At 37.4% G+C, this 24,577-nt stretch overlaps 1 long non-coding RNA gene across 1 annotated transcript; it reads right to left on the reverse strand.

Moving 5' to 3' along the window:
- Positions 1-18,761: 18,761 nt before the first annotated feature.
- LOC110904969 lies at positions 18,762-19,663 on the reverse strand. Its single transcript, XR_002572853.2, has 2 exons — positions 19,299-19,663; positions 18,762-19,203 (listed from the first exon to the last, which is right to left on the reverse strand). It is a non-coding gene; the product is annotated as an uncharacterized LOC110904969 (long non-coding RNA).
- Between the last annotated feature and the right edge of the window lie 4,914 nt (positions 19,664-24,577).

Here is a 24,577-nt window from a genome sequence, read left to right on the forward strand (position 1 = left end):
CGCTCTGTTGGTCTGACGCGGGTGATAGACAATTGGTAGGTCCCGATGTAGTTCAGGAAACTACAGATAAGATCGCGCAAATCCGAGATCGCATTAGCGCGGCTCGTGACCGTCAGAAGACCTACGCAGATCTGAAAAGGAAACCTCAGGAGTTTGAGGTTGGGGATATGGTTTTGTTGAAGGTATCACCCTGGAAGGGTGTGGCACGCTTTGGGAAGCGTGGGAAGTTGAATCCGCGCTACATTGGTCCTTTCAAGGTTCTGGAAAGAATTGGGACCGTAGCATACAAGTTGGATCTACCTGCCGAACTGAATAATGTTCACGATACATTTCATGTATCCAATCTGAAGAGAAGTCCAACTCAAGTTAACGTTGCCATTCCTACCGACGAAATTCATATTGATGACACGCTCCACTTCGTTGAAGAACCTGTCGAGGTCACGGATTGGAAAGTTAACAAGACCCGCCGGAGCAATGTCAAGCTCGTCAAAGTTCGTTGGAATGCTAGACATGGTCCTGAGTTCACCTGGGAGCGTGAAGACCGAATGAAAGAGAAATACCCCCACTTATTTCCTGAGAACCCTGCTTCTACAAGCAGAATTTAAAATTTCGGGACGAAATTTATTTAACGGGGGGAGAATGTGACAACCCTCACCAAACCAGGTATCCGTACGACTTAATTAACTATTAATTGTTGCCTAATTACTGTGCTTAACTGAGATTTATGATAAACTGCTACTTGATTTTTGATACTTGTACATATCTGCATCATACTTTGATTTTTCCGTCACTACATTATTTATTTACTGAACATTAGTGACAAACATGATGCACAAAAGCACAGTAGCATTTGAACGGATAACCTATTTGACATGCTGTTATAGCCAGCATCAGGCAGACACTGCCTCTAAAGGCCTGTATGAGCCAGAAATATTTTACTACACCCATAGTGTGTGTAGAGATACAAGGGTTGTATAATTGCGTCTCTAGGAATAAGATATAGAGATTGGATGTGCCAAAAACGTATTTTAAGCACAAAACACAGCATTTTTATTTACATACTAGCTTCTCGCTAACTAATAAAGTGCCAAAATACGAGGAATTATTCCTGACACTTTGCAGAATAAATTGTGTCGCTAAAAATATTATTTACGACGCTTAAAGGATTACTTAAGCACTTTAACGGATTACTATCCAACTGAACAACCGGACTATACCCGGAACATAAAAATATTGCCAGAAATATTATTGGTATTTTCTGAGCCAGTTAGGGTCCCTGATTACCCTAACACCCGCTTTATAACGCATTAAACAACTAACGGGGTTAATCCCTAAAGTTAACCGACTTAACCAAACTAAACTCTAACTGAACGATCAAGATCCAACCGGGTGACCCCACCCCCTTTAGGCCGGTTCCATTCTAATGGAACTAGAGGGTACACCTTTTTATTATTTAATTAGATTACGTGGATATCCAGACGACTTGAATCCGATGGACGATAGCGCTAAATTTCTCTATAAATACCTCTCTCTCACACACAAGTTCACACACACTAAACACTCAACTTTCACTCTCTCTTGCTCCCTCTCTTCTCGGCCGAGAGCACCCACATCCATCCATCATATTTTCGGTTCTTGTCTTGCCATTCCAAGTGTACACAAGTGTCGGGGATCACGTACGAGGAAGCTTGAAGCAAGCGGAAGTTGAAGGACCACGTTCATTTGCTTTTATCCACGCCTTTTTCGCCAAAGATCTTCCCTAGCCCCGAGCTAGAGGTATAACATTTAAAACTCACTCTCGAGCGTATCTAAAGTGGTTAATATGATTTTTAACGGTTAAAAGTTGGAATCATGCGTTTTGAATCTTTAAAGACTACTAAAACTCGAATATTGTTGGTTAAAAGCTTATAACGCGTGTAAAAGTCGTAGTATTCGAATATGTTGATTATTGAGGCCCGATCTACGTTGTGGTGGCTCTTATCATCGTTTAACCCGACTTTGTTAAGATCATGAATCTTGACATACACTTGTTTCTTTTGGTACAAGGGTTAAAAGGTGAAACTCCACCACACGAGAAGCATGAACTTGTGTAAAAGTATTTTGACTTGTAAAATAGTATTTAAAACGAGCCGATCTACGTATGTACAAGTGGTATATTCGTAGAACCAAGTGTCGAGAAAATCATGTTTTATAAAAGTTGGATGACATGTTAATAAATATGATTTTTTTTACAAACTACAAGTATATAAACACTTGTGAAACGAAAGATCCGACAAAATAACAATTTTTACAAAAGTTGTCGGGAAGTTGTAAAGGATGATTTGTTCTAAAAACGGGGTTTTTACAAGACTAAACTATTTTATACATAGATCCACTAAATATAAGGTGATCTACACTATGACTTTCGGAAAAATTACAAGTTCATGTGATAATGCGATTTTACATACTAGTCTACAAGTTTAATGTATTGAAACTGGTTTGAAGTATCGGAAATTGATTGGTTGATTTAAAGAAATTGTTGAAGTGATTTGTAAAAGAAAATGATACGCTTGAAAGCGTGGCCACCTCCAGTTACAGGGGAAACTCTGGCGAAATTTTTCTAAAAATATAACACTTAGAATTATTTACAAGTGTTAGAATTATTTTTGAAATGTTTTCAAATACATTTCGCCATGACTTTATTTACAAATATTCGGAGGTGGGATTTTCACAAAACTAAACGTGGTAAATATTTATTCGATAAATATATTTTTCGCCACACTGTTTATGATTATTTTGTGAAAATATATAAATATTATTTTTTAGAGTAAAAATAATATTTACAAACTGTGACGAACCCAAAATAATACCAACGCCTACACGACAAACATATAAGTTACAACGGTAATTACTATTACCACTTAATCGCCAAAACGTAACTTACGCCTTATACGGAAATATTCATGAATGCGGATATTGTCAACGTATTATTTTGGAAAGTATTATGTAAAAAGAAAATATATTATTTTTGAGAAAAATAATTATATTTTGGAATGAGAAATAAAATATATTAAGTGAGACTTAATATTATAAACACGCATGTATTAATTCCCCCACCCTTGGGAAGGAGATTTTCTACCAAGTATATACACGGAACGGTTGTCTAACCGTTTCCCGAAAAATTAAACTATACAGCTAAGGCACGACCATCCGTCTAATAGAATTAGCACATGTAGGTCGTTACGCAGCAGTTGGATATTTGGATTACTTGGTGTTGTGACGCACTCACTGTGAGTTCATGTCCCCCTTTTCTCTTAACTGTTTTTAGTTTTATAAACTGTGGGGGTGAAATACATGTTACAATGATTATGAATATGTTTATATACGGTATGGTTAGCGTAAGGAGGTTTGTTACTCAGATCATGTGAGTGGGTAGGCACAACTTGAGGCCATTAATCCTCGTAGTAGGACCGAGGGACAGGAGCGGTAGATCTATCTGGGTGTAGCGAGCCCAGCCCCAGGTCCAGCATAACGGACCTCGGGGTGACTTAGTGCCCGACGCATAAATCCGCTAGGTTTGAGTCATCCCTACTTGCACTTCACACATATCAATGGCCTTGCAAACCATTGGTGATCTCTTTTTCCTTATTTGCTACATACCAGGTTTTTGATAAAGATAAAGGTTTATTTACTCACTATCGCATGAGCTCGCTCAACATTATTGTTGATTTTTCAACTTACATGTATTTCAGGGAATTAACGATCTGGCGCGGTATGGCTTGTTTTCCGCTGCATTAGGCCCGAGGTCATCCAGGGTTCGAGGCTTGTGACTCTTTCCTGGGCAAGTCACAGTCCTTGGATCATGTTTATGTTAAGTTTGCATTTGTAATGTTTAGACAAATTATGGTTGTTGGGTGTTAACCCGCTAAGACAAATGTTTAATATTTTTATCAATGGATGATCTTGCATATTTTTAATTCATATAGCTTGTTATGATTAAGCTATGGTATTAAGAAGTCACACCAAATTAACCACGCTTCCGCAAAGCCAGGGTGTGACAAAATAAGCTGGTGAAGAAGAACTGTTTTCATACGTGGGAACGTAATATTGTTGTGCAGCCACAAAAGAGCCATCAGCTCCTATTATAGCACCCGGAATGTAAGGATTCTATGGGTTATATGGGACTGGGCATATCAACTATAACAACCCTAACGTAAACCGACACCCTCATAAATTTTTCAACACCCTAATATATCTTAAAATGTCTCCATATGTCTTTATATGCACCCCGTATGTGAAAACCGAGCCCAAAATAGACTATAATATATAAAATAAATTAAAAACAATCAATAATAAGTTGAGGCGGGTCGCGTATGACCTCACCTCAACTTAACGCGGGCCGCATAAGGGTGTGAACCGGACTCCGCTGAAATCCTTAGTTCATGCGGGCCGCGTATAAGTTTGCCTAAGTCCATGCGGGTCGCGAGTGTCCTGAATTGTGGCACGACCCTGAGATGACACGTGTCATAACGCGTGTTGAACCTAGTGATGACCCGGATCAGCTACGCCTAGACCCCTATGCCATGCGGGCCGCGTAAGGCCTTGCCTTACCCTTACGCGGGCCGCGAGAACCTCCGATTACAGCCCTATAAATAGAAGGCAACGGCCTTCAGTCTGCTCGTTCAACTTTCTTTTCTCAATCTTAATTTCTGTAGTGGCGTTATTATACCCGGGCGTTATACCCCCTAAATAGCGAGGTTCTACTCTGTTGTAAGTATTATAACCCCTGGATACGTATTAGATACTCTGCCCGATTGATCTAGGGTTCCGTAATGGCTGTCGTGGTTCTGCCCGATGTAGTCGTTGGAATGCCGTCTCGGGGAGGGTATTACTAATGTTAAAATGGGTTATTATACTAACACACGTGCATTTGTGTAAATTATAGATTATTCCCAGGATATCACTACTGAAAACCCTAAAATAGCAATGTGAGTAATCTCCTTTTTGTTAACAGTTTTTACAAAACCTTAACCTTTTTACAATGCAATTTAGCAGTGATTGAGTCTTTGTAATTCTACAATTACTGCCGGTATGTTGGGGTTTTGAATACAAAATTTGAGTAACGTTACCATTGGACAAAGAGTTAGCTAATGCGTAATATGACCCTCTAGTCAGACTTGACACTAGGGTAGATATAAACATTGTAATCGCTCTCAATACTGTTCAAATTAAATTAATATTTCTTGATTAAACTGGGATTCACTCACCAGTATTTTCCACTGACAAAACCTTTTTAAAACGCGTTTCAGGTAACACAATGTGAAAGCCAATTAGAAGCCAGCTGGACAGCACTGGAGGCTTGGAAAAGTGGCTATTAAAGTTACCTAAATAAAAGAAAGCGTTTATTTCAATAAAGTGGAATTTATCCCTGTAAATCAGTTTGTAATAAAAACTTGGGTTTTACCCATATGTTTAAAGTTATAAAATTATGGTGGTTTACTCTGATTCAATATTTCCTAACTACGGTCCTGATGAAAATTTCCGCTGCCAAATAAGTTAATAACGTGATACCACCGCAACTGGTTCGCGGCCGCCCATTCCCGGGAAATAGGGATCGGGGGTTGTGACAGAAGGTATTATCAGAGCTATGCCACTGATTCAGCCACAGAAGTGTTCTGCTGACATCAAAATTCAAATTGTTAGGAAATCAGTTATGGAAATACGTGCCTAATTGTATTTTCTTGTTATGTGTTATCTGACTATCTGTTAGTTTACAGTATGAGCGACCAAGGACCATCTGACGCGTATCGTCAATTGTCTGGTTCGCCTAGGAGCGAAGGCACCTCCTCTTCTCAGCCTGCCCTCTCAGGGTACTCTGCTGATACGGAAGAAGGAATCTTTGTGTTTAAGGCTCAGTCTGAAGAGCCATTTCCTCATAAAAGGAGGGGATGGTTCAGTAGGGGAGCACACGAGCGTAGGAAACGTATGAAAAAGTTGCAGGAACAGCGAGTGTTAGCCGCAGCCAAAAGAGAAACTGATGCCTATGCCCAGGATATGCTCAATAGGGGTATAGCTAATATTCACATTTTAGCAACCACTGCAGCTGACTCAAACCTGGAACAAATGCTAGCACCCCAACCACAACTACCAAATCCTGACCAAGCCATGGAAGTAGAAAACCCTGAAAATCAAACCGAAATGCATAATTTCAATCCAGAAGAGATACCTAGTTTTAAATTTATAAAACACGATATTCACTAACACTAAACACACATATGGGCAAGTGCACCCATCGTGGACGTAGTATAGTGTTGGTAAGATACCGAGGTCGTCCAAGGACACAAGAGCTTTTAATACCGGTTTATCCTCAACGTCTAATCAAATCAAAAAGTGAGAAAAAATGTTTTAAACTAAGAAAAATAAAAACTAACTAAATGCTGAAAATAAAAATAAAATAAAAACAGATAGACAAGATGAATCACTTGGATCCGACACGTGTATTAGTATAACCTTTGATTATTTTCGCACTTTTGCACTTGTTTAAGAGATTATCTTAGTTATTGTAGTAGGCCCCTCTTTTGAAGGCGACGTTACCCTCAACCCAGTAGTTTGAGTCAGCAAGGATACAATCCTAAAGGGTCGGATTATTGAAAGATAATGAATTAAGTTATTAATGCAAATTGTGGTAGGCCCCGCTTTTGGCGGTGACGTTACCCTCGGCTAAGTAGTCTGAGTCAGCAGGGATACAGTCCTAAATAGCCGGGTTATAGTATTAATAGTAGTTAACTTATGAGGGGGTCAAAGAGTTTGGATCCCCGCCATCCAATACCTATGGGCATTGAAGGAGATCCTACTAAATTTGACCCAGGTCCCAAGCAGGACCTCTAAACGCTGAACAAGGGCAAGACCCTTACCAAACCGTTCCCTTAACCCCCGACCAGGTAGCCAACATACCTCCATATAGACCGTGGCGATATGAATGGTGAAAATCTTTTATTTTATATAGACAGTAAAATAATGCCAAGACACCACGGACAAACGATAAGGAAAGATCACCTTCAACATAAGTAACTAGTTATTAAAGTCATTAATACAAAACCAAATAAAAAGTGCAAAAGATTAAAAATAAAAAGTATTATACTAAACACTTGTCTTCACCAAGTGATGTAAGAGACTTAGGCAAACATGGCCTTGATTGTCAAGAACTCTTACGATCAATCTTGGATCCCGAGACGACTCACACACACTCTACGATGGACAATGGATGATGGTGGTGGATGATGGTGTTATGGTGGTGATGGGTGGTGGATGAGGTGTGAGAGAGGTGGTGTGCCAAGGGATGAGTTGAAATGGCTCCAAGCACTCCTATTTATAGGCTGAACAGAAGCCTGGGCACGGCCCCGTGTCCGCTGGACACGGCCCCGTGCCCGTCTGACACTCTCTCTCTTCATTAATTGTAATTCGCAATTACAATAAATGCACCTGCAGCACTCTGACCACGCCCCCGTGTCCGCTGGGCACGGCCCCGTGGTGGGCAATAGAAGCTTCTACCACTTTGTCTTTTGTGCCAGGGCTGACCATCCTGGACACTGCCCCGTGCTCGCTGAGCACGGCCCCGTGTTGAGCTGGACACGCCCCGTGTCCGCTGGACACAGCCCCGTGTTCAGCTGGGCACAGCCCCATGCTCAGCTGGGCACAGCCCCATGCTCAGCTTTCTTCTTGTTTTTGCTTTGGGAGATGCTGTCGAGGAGTCGGGCATGCCACGTTTCTTCCTTTTCTTTGTATTTATGTTGGATTTGGCTGCATTTTTGCTTCTTTTGTTCATTTAAGCTCTTTTAACCCTGAAAATACAAAAAGGAAGACAAAAGCACACTTTTTCCAACATTAGTACTTAAAAAGGGTTAGTTTTATGCCTCATTTGATGTAATTTATATGTTGCATTTTACACACATCAGTACCGATGCCCAATCTAGGAGCCTACCCAGGGTTAGATCCTCAAGATCCCTATCACATTAACGATGCATATATTAGGGAGATCTTAGAAAATCCTTACCCTTACCAGGCCCCGTACCAGGAACCCGCACCTCAGATTCCAAACCCAGTCCTAGAACCTGCACCCCCAATGAGTGCAGAAAATGTACAAGAACTTAGGACTTTCGGTGAGGAAATTTTAGAAAGCAGTGAGAGAATGAGACAGGTGGGAGAGCGTCTCGTATGGAAATACGACGAGCGCAATATGGATTTCTGGATGAATCCATATCCCTGAACAGGATGGTAAAGACGGTAGTAGTAATAATAATATAATATAATAATATAATAATATATGTGTGTATGTGTAAAAAAAACTACGGATGCATACTATTAGTATTGTAGCTTTACATTTCAGTCGGTATTGTAATTTTAAATTCAGTACTGGTGTGTAATGATGCATACTATATGAATAGAGTAAAAGTCGCAATGCTCGACGCTTTTGACCAAAAAGTGCGTGTCATGTGATTGGCTATATTCAAATATTATTTGTGATATTAATATTTGGTAAATGTTTAAAATTCAGATGGCCGACGAGGGAAATCAAGATAATCTGAATAACGATAACCAGAGTAACAATAACGTGGTTAACGAGAATCTGAACAACAATAACAACGGAAACCAAATGGATAATAGTGCTGTTCAACATATTGTGGCACAAGGAATTATAGATGCAAATCCATTTATTATTCAAACAGTTCAAGAAACGAATAATAAAAGTAAGCATAGCAGTAAGCGATCAACTGAACCGGAACACAGCGTGAACAATGGACTCATACTTCAAGCGCCCATTCCCAAGAGAAGAAGAACCATGCCACATGGTTGTTCTTACAAAGAATTCTGGTCCTGCAAACCAATAGAATTCTCGGGCAATGAAGGACCCATTGCAGCTTTACGCTGGATAGAGAAAACTGAGGCAGTTCTGAAAATAAGCAAGTGTGCGGAGGAAGCTAAAATAATGTTTGCTTCAAATCTGTTTAAGAATGCAGCTCTAGAATGGTGGAACACTATCCTCCAGTCAAGAGGAAGTGATAGGGTTTATAACATGGAATGAGAGGAATTTAAGAACATGGTGGAAAGGAAATTCTGCCCTCCCAATGAAAAAGAACAGATAGCAAATAAGTTTCTGAATCTTAGAATGACCGGGGTAGACAGTAAAGGTTACACTACCACATTCTTTGAATATGCTAGGATAGTACCAACCCTTGCATCACCTGAACCGGTATTAATTTCCCGTTATATTTGGGGATTAATTGGAGAGATTAGGCATGTAGTCAATGCAGCTAGATCTCAAACCATAGAAGAAGCTGTAGAACTAGCCAATACCTTGACAGGCGAGCTAATCCGTACTAGGGAAGAAGATCAGAAGAGAAACTTATCCCAAAGGCTTACTCAAGAATTTCGTTCTGGGAATTACAACCGTAAGAATGTAAGGTCTACATCTGCACCTTATTGCAAGTATTGCAAAAGGAAGCATTCTGGAAAATGCTCTATATACTGCAATTTCTGCAAAATATCAGGTCACAAGGAAGAAAATTGCAGGAAGAAAGCCAATAGCAGGGTATGCTTCAACTGTGGAGAAAAAGGTCATATCAAGCCAAACTGTCCAAAATTGACTCCAGTTGCAAACAACAAGAACCCTAAAAATGCTAGAGCATTCATTCTAACTGCAGATGAAGCCAAGATGATTCCAGACGTCATTGCTGGTACGTTTTTAGTTAATGATATTTTTGCTAAAGTATTATTTGACTCTGGTGCAAACCAAAGTTTTATTAATACTTCGTTTTGCAAACTCCTAAATCAATCATTAACTAAACTACCACAAGAATGTCTAGTGGAAACAGCAAATGGAGAAACTGTTAGGATTTCTGAAATCTTGCAGGAAGCAAGAATAGAAATTTTTAATCAAAAGTTTATTGCAAACCTTTACCCAATGAATCTGGCTGGATTTGATGTCGTGTTAGGTATGGATTGGTTAATAGCCAATAAAGCCAGTATTTTATGTGATCAAAAGACAATTCAATTAAAATCACCAAGAGGTGAAAAGATCACAATTAGAGGAGATAAATCATCTAGATCCACTAAATTCATCTCTGTGATGAAAACTGCAAGTTATATAAGAAAAGGATCTATAGTGCATTTGATTTATATAATCACTAACACTAAAGGAAAAGAATTAAAAGACATTCCAGTAGTGTCCCAGTTTTCAGATGTCTTTCCAGAGGAATTGCCAGGATTACCACCAGACAGGGAAGTCGAATTTAGAATCCATCTGCTACCAAGAACAGCACCGATTGCCAAGGCACCTTACCGTTTGGCACCCGCTGAAATGCAAGAACTGAAGAAACAATTAGACGAATTGTTAGAAAAAGGGTTCATACAGCCAAGCTCATCTCCATGGGGAGCACCGATATTGTTTGTCAAAAAGAAGGACGGATCAATGCGTATGTGCATTGACTACCGTGAATTGAACAAAGTCACGATTAAGAATCGATATCCATTACCGAGGATTGATGATTTGTTTGATCAACTTCAAGGAGCTCGATTCTTCTCTAAAATCGATTTAAGACCGGGATATCATCAATTAAAGGTACAGGAAGAGGATATTCCTAAAACTGCATTCAGAACAAGGTATGGTTATTATGAATCTACTGTCATGCCATTTGGTTTAACCAATGCCCCAGCCGCATTTATGGACATGATGAACTGAATATGTAAGCCATATTTGGATAAATTCATAATTGTCTTCATAGATGATATTCTAATCTACTCTAAAAATAAAGAGGAGCATGCAAAGCACTTGCACTTACTTTTAAGTTTATTAAGAAAAGAAAAGCTTTATGCTAAGTTTTCAAAGTGCGAGTTTTGGTTAGAACAGGTACAATTTCTTGGACATTTAGTAAATCATGAAGGAATTCATGTAGATCCAACAAAAATCGAGGCAATTACCAAATGGGAAACCCCTGAGTCACCAACCGAGGTTAGAAGTTTCTTAGGATTGGCCGGTTATTATAGAAGATTTATTCGAGATTTTTCTAGAATAACCATTCCTTTAACTAAGTTAACATGTAAATCTGTTAAGTTTGAATGGGGACCAAAACAAGAAGAAGCTTTTAGAATCCTTAAGCAAAGATTAACCCATGCACCTATATTAGCATTACCAGAAGGAACTGAAGACTTTGTAATCTATTGTGATGCTTCTAAATTAGGTTATGGATGTGTGTTGATGCAACGCCAAAAGGTTATAGCTTACGCCTCTAGACAGCTTAAAAGTCATGAAGAGAATTATTCAACCCATGATTTGGAATTAGGAGCTATAATTTTTGCCCTTAAGATTTGGAGACATTATCTTTATGGTAGTAAGTTTACCATATTCACAGATCATAAAAGTTTAAGATATGTTTTCGGGCAAAAAGAGTTGAATATGAGACAAAGACGCTGGATGGAATTGCTTAGCGATTATGACTGTGATATCCAGTATCATGCAGGAAAAGCCAATGTGGTGGCTGACGCTTTAAGTCGAAAATATCACGAAAAGCCAAAAAGGGTACGTTCTCTTAAATTAAATCTACAAGTAGATTTAAATGATCAGATTAGAAAAGTTCAAAAGTCAGTAATCAAGGAAGATACTGAAAAATTAAAAGGAATGATTAAGGAATTAGAACAAGGAACTGATGGAATTTGGAGGTTCCATAAAACGAGAATGTGGATACCTAAGTTAGGAAACCTACGTCACCGTATATTAGAAGAAGCTCATAAATCTAAATATACGATGCACCCAGGAAGTGATAAAATGTACCAGGATTTAAGGAAAAATTTCTGGTGGATAGGAATGAAAAAGGATATAGCAGCTTATGTTTCTAAATGTTTAACTTGCTCACAAGTTAAAGCTGAACATCAGAAACCCTCAGGTTTATTACAGCAATTAGAAATGCCAGTCTGGAAATGGGAATTGATAACAATGGATTTTGTTACTAAATTACCCAAAACAAGAAAAGGTAATGATACAATCTGGGTGATTGTAGATATGCTAACCAAGTCAGCTCATTTCTTACCAATGAAGGAAACCTTTAGCATGGAACAATTAGCTAAATTGTATGTAAATGAAATCGTTTCATTACATGGAATACCTTTATCAATTGTTTCTGATAGAGATAGCCGTTTTACCTCTCATTTTTGGTTAAGTTTTCAAAAAGCAATGGGAACCAAGCTAAATCTAAGCACCGCGTATCATCCTCAAACGGACGGGCAAAGTGAAAGAACAATTCAGACCATGGAAGATATGCTTAGAGCTTGTGTAATTGATTTCGGAGGTAACTGGGACGAACACTTACCTTTGATAGAATTTTCTTATAATAACAGTTATCACACAAGTATCAATGCTGCACCATTCGAAGCACTTTATGGACAAAAGTGCAGAACCCCAGTTTGTTGGGCAGAAATTGGGGAAAAGCAACTATCTGGACCTGAGATAGTACAAGAAACTACTGACAAAATTATTCAAGTCAAGGAACGACTGAAAATAGCACGTGATCGACAAAAGAGCTACGCTGACAATAGACGTAAACCGTTAGAATTTCAGGTAGGAGACAAAGTATTGTTAAAAGTTTCACCCTGGAAAGGAGTGGTAAGATTCATCAAAAGAGGAAAGCTAAGTCCCAGGTATATTGGACCCTTTGAAATTATTAAAAGAATAGGACCTGTAGCTTATCAGCTACAACTGCCAGAGGAAATGGCAGGAATACATGATGTATTTCATGTATCTAATCTCAAAAAGTGTCTAGCTGACGAATCACTCGTAGTATCTCTTAAGGATATAGAGGTTAATGAGCAACTCAAGTTTGTAGAAAGGCCTCTACAGATTGAAGATAGGAAAACCAAGAATCTCAAGCACAAGAGACTAGTTTTGGTCAAAGTGAAGTGGGACTCCAAAAGAGGACCCGAGTACACATGGGAGCTTGAATCAGAAATGCAAAAGAAATATCCACACTTATTCCAGTAAATCTCAAGGACGAGCTCTAAAACAAGGTGGGGAGGATATAACAACCCTAACGTAAACCGACACCCTCATAAATTTTTCAACACCCTAATATATCTTAAAATGTCTCCATATGTCTTTATATGCACCCCATATGTGAAAACCGAGCCCAAAATAGACTATAATATATAAAATAAATTAAAAACAATCAATAATAAGTTGAGGCGGGTCGCGTATGACCTCACCTCAACTTAACGCGGGCCGCATAAGGGTGTGAACCGGACTCCGCTGAAATCCTTAGTTCATGCGGGCCGCGTATAAGTTTGCCTAAGTCCATGCGGGCCGCGAGTGTCCTGAATTGTGGCACGACCCTGAGATGACACGTGTCATAATGCGTGTTGAACCTAGTGATGACCCGGATCAGCTACGCCTAGACCCCTATGCCATGCGGGCCGCGTAAGGCCTTGCCTTACCCTTACGCGGACCGCAAGAACCTCCGATTACAGCCCTATAAATAGAAGGCAACGGCCTTCAGTCTGCTCGTTCAACTTTCTTTTCTCAATCTTAATTTCTGTAGTGGCGTTATTATACCCGGGCGTTATACCCCCCAAATAGCGAGGTTCTGCTCTGTTGTAAGTATTATAACCCCTGGATACGTATTAGATACTCTGCCCGATTGATCTAGGGTTCTGTAACGGCTGTCGTGGTTCTGCCCGATGTAGTCGTTGAAATGCCGTCTCGGGGAGGGTATTACTAATGTTAAAATGGGTTATTATACTAACACACGTGCATTTGTGTAAATTATAGATTATTCCCAGGATATCACTACTGAAAACCCTAAAATAGCAATGTGAGTAATCTCCTTTTTGTTAACAGTTTTTACAAAACCTTAACCTTTTTACAATGCAATTTAGCAGTGATTGAGTCTTTGTAATTCTACAATTACTGCCGGTATGTTGGGGTTTTGTATACAAAATTTGAGTAACGTTACCATTGGACAAAGAGTTAGCCAATGCGTAATATGACCCTCTAGTCAGACTTGACACTACTGAATGAGTAATTGGGTAGATATAAACATTGTAATCGCTCTCAATACTGTTCAAATTAAATTAATATTTCTTGATTAAACTGGGATTCACTCACCAGTATTTTCCACTGACAAAACCTTTTTAAAACGCGTTTCAGGTAACACAATGTGAAAGCCAATTAGAAGCCAGCTGGACAGCACTGGAGGCTTGGAAAAGTGGCTATAAAAGTTACCTAAATAAAAGAAAACGTTTATTTCAATAAAGTGGAATTTATCCCTGTAAATCAGTTTGTAATAAAAACTTGGGTTTTACCCATATGTTTAAAGTTATAAAATTATGGTGGTTTACTCTGATTCAATATTTCCTAACTACGGTCCTGATGAAAATTTCCGCTGCCAAATAAGTTAATAACGTGATACCACCGCAACTGGTTCGCGGCCGCCCGTTCCCGGGAAATAGGGATCGGGGGTTGTGACATCAACAATGACAAAAGTTCATGTACAGAATCATGTATACAACCATATTGAACAAAAAGTAAAAGGATTACCTGAGCAGCTGTAGAATCTTTTAGAAACCCTTCTTTGTTAACTATATGTGAAACCTCGCGCCAGATCGTCGTCTTTCGTAAAGTAGAAGCATTCGAGTCCATACCATGCACCTGCAGAACAAATTGATACCACAATGAGAATGATTTTAACAACAATTAGCATACACAATGATTAACCTTCAAATCCCATTTATATAAACATTAACAAACAAACAACCCAATAAAATCCCAAGTGGTAGGATCTAGGAAAATCAGATCTGATATGCAACCCATACAGAAAATGATGCACAATTCTGTCTCTGGACGATTCAACTTCAAGCTTTCATATGCGTATTTGGTCAAATCAACAACTCATCTCTATGCAAGAGCAGCAACAGCAAAAACGCTTGCACCCTTTTCTTGAAAATTCTTTACCAAATGGCACAAATGAACAATCCAATAATCCATTAATATATAGTACAAATCATACAGTTAAAACTACCCATTCAAATCAACCCTTCAGTTTCCATTAAACTTTAGGGGTTGGAACATTGAAGTAAAAACTATATCAGTTTTATTTTTCTTTCATCGTAACACTAAATCTATTTTTATCAATTGATTGAAAACTACAGCAATAATCACTATCCATTAATGTAATCCATCCCAAAAGAGTAAATAAAAAATTTTAAACCTAACAAACAAAAAAAACTCATTAAGTCAAAATAACTATTCAACAATGTGGAAAAGAATAACAACCTGAGCTTCAAGTTTAGCAATATGAGCGATTAATTAACCCTTATCCCTTTGTTAATCGATTATTCATCAAATCCTGCTTCACGAAGACGCCTCCATATGGTTTCATCGCTCAAAGGACTTTTCAAACCACTAAAAACAAAATTCGACTGAAATTCAGCAAATACACAAAAGAATCATATAAAATCCAAAGGAATCCAAAGTATACATACCAAATCGCAGAAGATGCAAAGAAATTCAAACGTCCGAACCTGATACAAATAAGAAACCAAAATTAATAAACACGACAGATTCGAAATACAAAAAACGAAGGAATACTCAAAAACCACGCGACACACAAACAATAAGAGACTTCCCACATGAAACACAAAATCATCAAGAGAGTAACCCAGACCTCTTATTCTATGAACATTGAGCTTAGATCAGTACTTGGTGATCATCACAGCCATAAAAAATCGAAAGTGACCAAACTATCTTTTAAGAACTACTCGACACAAAGGCTCTCCAATTCTATCTTCCAAACCATTAACAATGAGAGGACTCAAAACCATGTTCCGAGCTGAGATGACTTCCAGGTCATTATCAAAGCCCTAAATACCAAACAACAATACAACCACCTTAAAAAAATGAAGCAAAAGAGAAACGAATAAAGCAATGTAAAATAAACACCTAACCTTAAATGTAGCTAACAAAAATCAGGATAAACAAACATAAAAACAATAATTTTTTTATCATAGATTCGAGGTTTGTGCTTTCTATGGTTCAGAACTTTCAGAAACCATGACTGCAAGGCGGGTTGCAGGTTTAAACTTGCCTTTCACCGTCCTTGCCACGCCATCGTCGTCAATTGTGGGTAAACATTTATAAGTCATCATAACCAAGCCACAGGCCAATACCAATTGAAACCAGAGCCGCCATCGTTAACCGCCGTTGAGAAACCTTAAAGGGTTCGAAGAGGAACACACGGAACAACGGAACTATAAACAAATAAGTAATAATAGGTGGCATCTATCATAGCACCAGACATGCTTTGTGAAATTTGGTTTGTGGTTGACCAGCTAAAGGAAAAAGAGGTTTCGACTACTGCGTATGAAAAACATGGACTAATGAGCCAGCTACATCAAAATTGAAAATAATCAAAAGGAACTTACAGAGATGATAATATAACCACAGATTAGTTAAGACACAAAAACCCTAAAATCAAAGAAAGGATCAGTTAAAAATACTACATTAAAATTGACAATAATCAAAAGTAAGAATGCATCACCATACCTTGCGCCAACCAAAGAAGCATCCATCCGGTTCAATTGATCCAAAGAAATCCATTTGTAAAACGCACCCTTTTAACTTGTCACCATACAAACATCTTGTTCAGTTGCGCAATTTAACATAGGCCTACTGAAAACAACTAATTTCACTGATGCGTATGATGAACTTGCCAAGAATATTGAGTTTGAAGTAAGCGATATAAATCTGCTTATCAACTTAAACTATTCAATTGTAAACTAATATCTATAACTTATACCAATTTCGTACCAAAAACAATAGTATTTGCTGAAACCCCTAAATTGATTCGAAAATTCAACTTAAATCAAGCCTAATGAAACATAAATTGATGATACAAAATCGTTTTAAAGGATATAAATTGAGATTGATTATTAGTAATTGATCCTAATAATCATCTTAGAGGTATATTTAATGGAGTTTACAATAGGAGCATGAGAAAGATTAATGAACAACTAACAAAGAAAATAGCAAAGAAAACAAATGTAACAAATCGAAACGTACCAATAGTTGTAGATTAATCCCCCACCAAGATGTAAATCGTTAACAAATCTGAACGAAACAACGTGGGTCACATATACTAAAATCCGCATTAGGGTTTCAGATGAAGAAAAAGGAATGGAACAGAGGGTTTCGACATACCTGTATCAATTGGATAACATATGTTTGTGGATATCACAATTTATGCCCATTTTGGTGCTTCTTAAAAGAATATAATGAAGATTTGAACAAAGATGTGTCAATCCTGATGTAGGTTGAGAGGAGATGAAGAAGAATTAGGGTTTCTGATCAAATAAAGATGGGTCAGAAAACCGAACCATATCAATAACAGAGACAAAAGAATACAAATGATTCGATTCCAACTTTGTGGTTTACCTGAATCTGCTAAGAAGAATTAAGCAGCGGTTGAATTTCGTATTTAGGGTTTGGAAAAAGTGAAGTTATGAGAGAGAAGAAAGCTTTAAAAGGAATATATATGATCCATTTGAAAACATGGGTGACCCGAATGTATCCGGATCCCGCGTGGGTTTTAGAATTTGGTTTGTGTTTTCCCAAAATTGGTTTGTTTACAAAGAAATTACATCAATTCCCTCCCAAAATCAACCTACACTAAACCAATGGATGCCACATAACCAAATTGCTCCACCATTTAAAGACAAATAGCCCAAATCATCTCATTTATTAATATATACTAGTATTAAGCCCATGCGTTGCAGCGGTTGGCGTAAAACTATGCCAAGTAGTGACAATGCTATACCACTATCAGCTATTACCAACACCGGAAAAGCTCGTAAAAACAAAATAAATAAAAACGAAAAAAATAACGCGAAAGCCAGGCATAAAATCTTTGAATCACGCACGCTCGTTGCAGAGAAAGTAAACGAAACGTAAAACATAGAAAAAAATAACTAAGTCAATCCAGGACCCGCGCGTTGCGACAAACTTGTCAAACAGAGTAAAATAGATGTGTTGCAACGGTCCAGTCAAACGGAAAAAATATACGAAAAAATGCTGAATCCCACACGCACATTGCGGTGCGTTAACTCACAAAATTTAGAACGAAACAAAAAACTCGGGAAATTTGAAAAGTATGGTGTACCAAAACTGAAAATAAAAAAAGAGTTGGGTTTAAATTATAAAAGATGGAAAGCTTTGGATTAAAAGTAAAAAAAAAAATAAATGGTCTAAATTGCAAAAGAATAAAAGTTTTGGGTTAAAAAAAAAGAAAGAAAGAAAGAAACCTATGCATGAGGTACAATACTATAAATTACAAAAAAAGTAAAAAAATTTTATTTTTGTAAAACTTAAATAAACTATTATAAAAAAATATTAAAAAAAATATGAGGTTAAAGAAGAAAATATCATGGGGCATTATTTGAAGTCTTTTACTATAAGTTAGACTAGAATATTTGTTATAACATCGGTTATAAGATAAGTGATTCAATTTATATAAATGTTTATCAAGTACTCGTATTTTTAGTGATTCAAGTTTATACTAATTGTATTTTTGCATTGCAGTAGTTGCAATAAAAATATAAAGAACATATATAAAAGGGTAAATTACACTTTTCGTCCTTTATGTTTGTAGCGGGTTGCAATGGATAGCCTTTAACTTTAATAATTACAGTCACAATCCTTTATAAATAAAACCCGATACATCTTTCGTCCTTTATAACTAACCAGCTTAAAAATTTAAGTTAAGTCTATTCACTTAAGGGTATTTTGGTTATTTCACACTTTTATTTAAAATCCCTAACAACAAGTGAAGGTTTAGCAATTATGATTGCAAAGATCCAAAAGATCCAAACACACTTCCAGTTCCACTCCTGAATTCTTACAACCCACCACCAACACTTTCTTCCCCCTTATAAACACTTCCACTTTTATACACAATGTATGCTTCACCTCACCGCTAAACTCCTCCATCCCTTCAATCTCCGGCACCACCGCCTCCGCATTCTCTCCGGCAGCCACAACTAGCCATCCGCAAACTGCAAACATACTCCACCTCCTCCCCTTTCATCCCAACACTCTTCACTCTCCACATCCCTATGCTCTCATCATACTCAGCTCTTTCCATACTAGAATCAAAACCGGATCGATCCCAAATCGCTTCGCATAGGCCTCTAGACAATCAACAAAGTGTTGTTTATCCGGGTACGTAGGAAAATCCTCTGGGAAGGGCATAAGTGGCAATTCACAGAATCTTTTAGGAAGGTACCTGAGGTGATCATAGGTTGAGCTGCCAAAAAGATACTATACAATTCGATCGTTCGATAACGACACTTGGGACTCCTTGCTCAACCGTCAGATCTGCAATGTCAAAGAAATCAAAATTTGAATTGGATTTGAAATTTAAATATTTTTAAGAAAAGGTGGGGCAGTTGCTTATCAGATCTGCAATTGTGAATCGGAAAAACGACCAGTGGCGTGGCGGTGGCTTCAGGTGACTGGTGTCGATCGACAACTAATCTCAAATCACTACCACCGGCGACCAGTGGCAGGAGGTGACGGTGGCTGGTTGTTGGTGGCAAACTACAGATCTAGTGATGGTGGTTGTTGGTGGGTGGTGGTGAGTTTGATGGTGGTGGCTGCTATTTGTTTATAGAGAGAGACTGTGTTCAAAGTTTGTGAGAAAGAGAGAGTCAAAGAGAAAAAGTGTATTAATATTTGATTTGATTTTCTTTTTTCTTTTTTTTTTTATACTATAAATAATTAAGTAGCAAGACTAAACTGCCCTTAATTGAATAAATTTAACTGAAGCTTTTAACCTTGTTAGTGTTAAAGGACGAAAAATGTACTGAGTTTTCCAAATAAAGGATTGTGACTGTAATTATTGAACTTAAAGGTTATCTATTGCAACCCGATACAAACATAAAGGACAAAAAATGTAATTTGTCCTATATAAAAATCATACACGGATATGGATTCTAGTTATATTAATTAAATATTCAATTATTTATTGATATCATATATATATATATATATATATAATTTATATAAGTAATAATCATACATTAATTATAAAACAAATATTTTAAAATAAATATAAATAAAATTTATAAGGTTGAAGGAGAAAGTGACACATGGCATTAGATGGAGTCTTTTATTAATATTTAGATTAGATATAAATATAGATTTAAATTTAAAAGTGCTATATTATTCAACATAAAAATAATAGTTTTTTTTTAAATAAAAGAAATTAATATATTAAAAGTGAAATGCACTATAAATGTCTTTTTAACTTTTAACACATAACTTTTATGAGCATATTTCTGTTTTATATCTCGTTAAAAGATTAGAGTTTAAAGCTTAACTAAAATTTAAACAGATCGAGTGAAATGAATTATAGAGTGTGTGTATATATACTAAATACTTAGGTGCTGTTTGTTTTTTCTGCTGGAAAACCTCTTCTGCTGCAAGCCACATCTGCAGGCATCTGCAGGAGAAGAGGTGGACCAAATGTCTTCAGTCTGCAAGGAGAAGAGGGTTTGTTTTTTTTTTTTATATAAAAGCTCTTCGCACACAAACACACACAGATCTCTCTTTACTCTCTCTCTACTCTCTCTCTACCACCGCCATCTTCACCACCGCTACCACTTCACCACCATCATCATCACCACCGCCATCATCACCACCGCCACCACTTCACCACCGTCATCTTCACCACCGCCACCACTTCACAACCGTCATCATCACCACCGCCATCATCACCACCGTCATCATCACCACCGTCATCTTCACCACCGTCATCTTCACCACCGCCATCGATTTAGGGTTTCGGAGGTGGAGGTCGATTTGGGGGTTTTGTTTCTGATTGATTTAGGGGGTTTGTTTCGGAGGTGGAGGTCGATTAGGGTTTGCAGAGGTCGATTAGGGTTTGCAGAGGTGGAGGTGGTGGTCGATTAGGGTTTGCAGAGGTCGATTAGGGTTTGCAGAGGTGGAGGTGGTGGTGGCGGAGCAGGGGTGGTGGTGGCGGAGCAGGGGTGGTGGTGGTGGCGGAGCAGGGGTGGAGGTGGAGGTGGTGCCAAGAAGAGGTAAACCTCTGCTTGGAGAAGCTAAGGTCTCATCTCTTCCCCAAGAAGAGGTTGAGGAGAGGTAAAAAGCACTTCTCGAAAAAAAAACAAACACTCTACAGCACCTAAACCTCTTCCCGCGTCTGCACGGTGCAGACAAAAGAGGTCAGGAAGCTCTTCTTCCAAAAAAAAAACAAACACCACCTTAGAAGCTTTATGAAATTTAACATATTACATAAGCTCATGTTCATCCTTTTCATTTTCCGACTTCAATACCAAATTATTAACTTAATCAACATAAACAAAATTTCAATCACCTATATATACAGTTTGTGTTCATCGTGAATTATCTAGGTTTAAAACTTTAAATAATTAGAACTTGATAAATATTAGGGTGTAAGGGGTGCTCACCTAAGAGGTGAGTCCCCTCTCTTACGTCCAACCAATCCTCGTGTGCCACGTCAACTCCCCTCTTAAACTCCCCTAACACCCTAAATTGATGGCGGCACTCCCCTCTTAGGTGAATTGGTTTTTTTTTTTTTTTTAAAAAAAAAGAAACTTTTGATTGGTCAAGCTCTCTCTCTCTCCTCCCCCTCTCTTCGGCAGCTCCCCACCGGATTCACACCCTCTCTCTACCTCACCGCTATGTTGGCGGTACCACCACTCTCGGTGGATCTACTCCCCGCATGGGGTTGCCACTTACACCCCGAACAGCCTTAGTTATATCATATGTTGAATATAATATATTAATTACTTTATTTATCAATCATTTAATAACATATTTTGTCTTTTTCCGTTTACCCCTTACCGTCATGTCACTTTCTTGTTTCCTACCACGTCTCATAGACAGAAAAAACAAAAAACAACAACTGGGATCATGAAAAATCACAATAATATTCAAAACCATATGTCGAGCGAACACCGAATTCTGTCACAAGCATTATTTTATGAAATTATCGAATAGTTTAGTTATTCTGTGTGCAACTTGACAATTACGGACTCCCACTTGTGAGACAAGTTGGTTGCTAGGTAACACCATCATGTACGAGAATTAAGGGTGTTTTTTTTTCTTTTTTAACCTCAAATTTCGTCAATTATACCAGGAATAAAACCATCAAAACCTATATGTTACTAACGGTTTTGCATTTGCCAATAGATCAAATTTGATATAAGATCATAAGTTATCATGCGAACGGGTTTTGAAAATGTTAATTAACTTTTTTCAATATTTTAAGGAAACTTATTCAACCACTTTATTCATAGCTTATAATCAGGGGCGGATCTAGGCCACTTTTGTGTGTTCCCAGGAACCTATTCGGTTTGGAAAAAATGGAGAAAATTAGCGAGAACCTCTTATGATTTGGAAAAAAAATAGTGAGAATTCGTGAGAATCTACCAAAATGAACCCAGTGAAAAAGGTTCTTAGATCCGTCACTGCTAATAATACAGATTTAATTTTTTTCACATCAGCATGTCACCTCATAAAAAAACAGGTCATGTCAGCAACCAAACTAACTGGATTAAGATTGGGTTAGTTTGGAGGTGATACAAGAAAATAACGTGCAAGTTGAGAGTGATGATGGTCAACTTGTTAGTAGTAGGTACCAATAAGAAAGATAAAACCCAAAAAATATAACGTGATTGTTTAAACTTTAATGGTTTAGTTTAATATGTGAGTTGGTTAAATAAAAAGTATTTTTTTTTTTAAAAGATGTGCAATAACATATGAAAGATGTGCATCAACTCGGTTGTGTATATCAAAGTCTCAATCGTACTTAGACGGGTCAAAGTCATACATTGTTGATTTGAATTAGAAGAGTCAAAGTCGTATTACTAATTTGAATCATTCGTAGGTGTGATCAAAGGGTCCCAAGTCCTAACTATACTTTATACTTTATCAATAACTAGTCTTAAGCTACCCGCGTTGCGGGCCAGTGGGCATAAAACGTGCTACCAACGTTGAGGAGGTGGGGATGTAAAACCATGCTAAGTAGCATCGAACGAAGACCAAAACCGGGTAAAGCGTAAAAAAACACAAATTTCCAACACAAAGCGACTTATGTGACGTAAAACGTAGAAGGAGTCGAATTTATAATGATGCGTATTAGAAAGTGGAGGGGGTAAAACAAACTTAAAAGGCCAAATGTGACCACCAAATACGAATGAAAAAAAAACCCTGAGGGACCAAATGTGACTATCAAACACTGTGCTAAATAGCAACGAACGTTGAACAAATCCGAGAAAAACGTAAAACAAAAACCTAACAAACAAACTAAAATTATTTAACCTTTGTGACAAAAATTATAAAAACTAAAGTTTTATTACAAAATGAAAAATCACATGCCAAAAAAGAAAAGAAAAAAAGAAGGCAAAAAATATAATATTCCTTCGTATGTTATTTAAATTAAAATTAAGAGATTTAATAAAAATAATAATAAGGATAAGGATAACAAAATATTTTTTATATATAATACTAAAATTGAAATTAAGAGATTTATAGTAATAATAATAATAATAATAATAATAATAATAATAATAATAACAATATTAATAATAATAACAAGGATAAGGATAACAAAATATTTTTAAATAAAAATAAAAGTATAATTGTGAAATTGAAAGAGAAATTGCCATGTGGCATTAATTGTAGTCTTTTATTAATATTTAGATTAGATCATATGAATTGAAACTATTATATCTCATCAAGAATAATAAACATATCAACATTACATGACATGAACACTCTGACTGAAAGTCTGAAATTGAAGGTGAAACTATAAACACAGAAAAGGAATTCCCTATCAAATTTGGAAACGAACTTTATTTGTACATAATTAAATTATTGTTGGAAATCAAACGCTTAAATGAACACGCAAACACGATTTCAACGAACTCGTTCGACTCTTTTATTATATTGAAATACAGCACACCAAATTACAATAGACCTAACAATAATACTGATTCTAATCCTAACCAAACTCAAACTCTATTTTAAATAATAAAATAACGAACTAGATAAACATATTTAATAAGACTCAATAAATAATTCACCGAGAGGTATCCATAACCCGTCTTAATTTTTATCATCTTAATTCAATATTAACGTATTCATTATCTCCCTTAATCTTGAATTGGACCCGTCTCTTCACATCCGCACCATTATCGATAACTCCAATCCTTTGGCCAAATTTGACATCCTTCTTCTTGGGTCACCGGAACAACTCCATTCTTGACCACCGATCAAAGGAAAAAAACAAACTCCCCGCTTCTTTCGTTTTCTGCTTTCCTTTCTAGATGTGACAAGATTCGATGTCTCCCGCTTTGATGAATCTTCTTCCGTCCGTCTACCCGCAAATCCGATTAGATACTTTTGGAAATTTGCTAATGCTTTGAAGTTTACCACCATCGAAACGAACTGAAAACCTGTCAGTACCGTCATCCCAATGGTACTTCCTCTTGACACCCGTTGACCCGAACCACCATT

Source organism: Helianthus annuus, chromosome 14 (genome assembly GCF_002127325.2).
Source record: "Helianthus annuus cultivar XRQ/B chromosome 14, HanXRQr2.0-SUNRISE, whole genome shotgun sequence".
Lineage (NCBI taxonomy): Eukaryota > Viridiplantae > Streptophyta > Magnoliopsida > Asterales > Asteraceae > Helianthus > Helianthus annuus.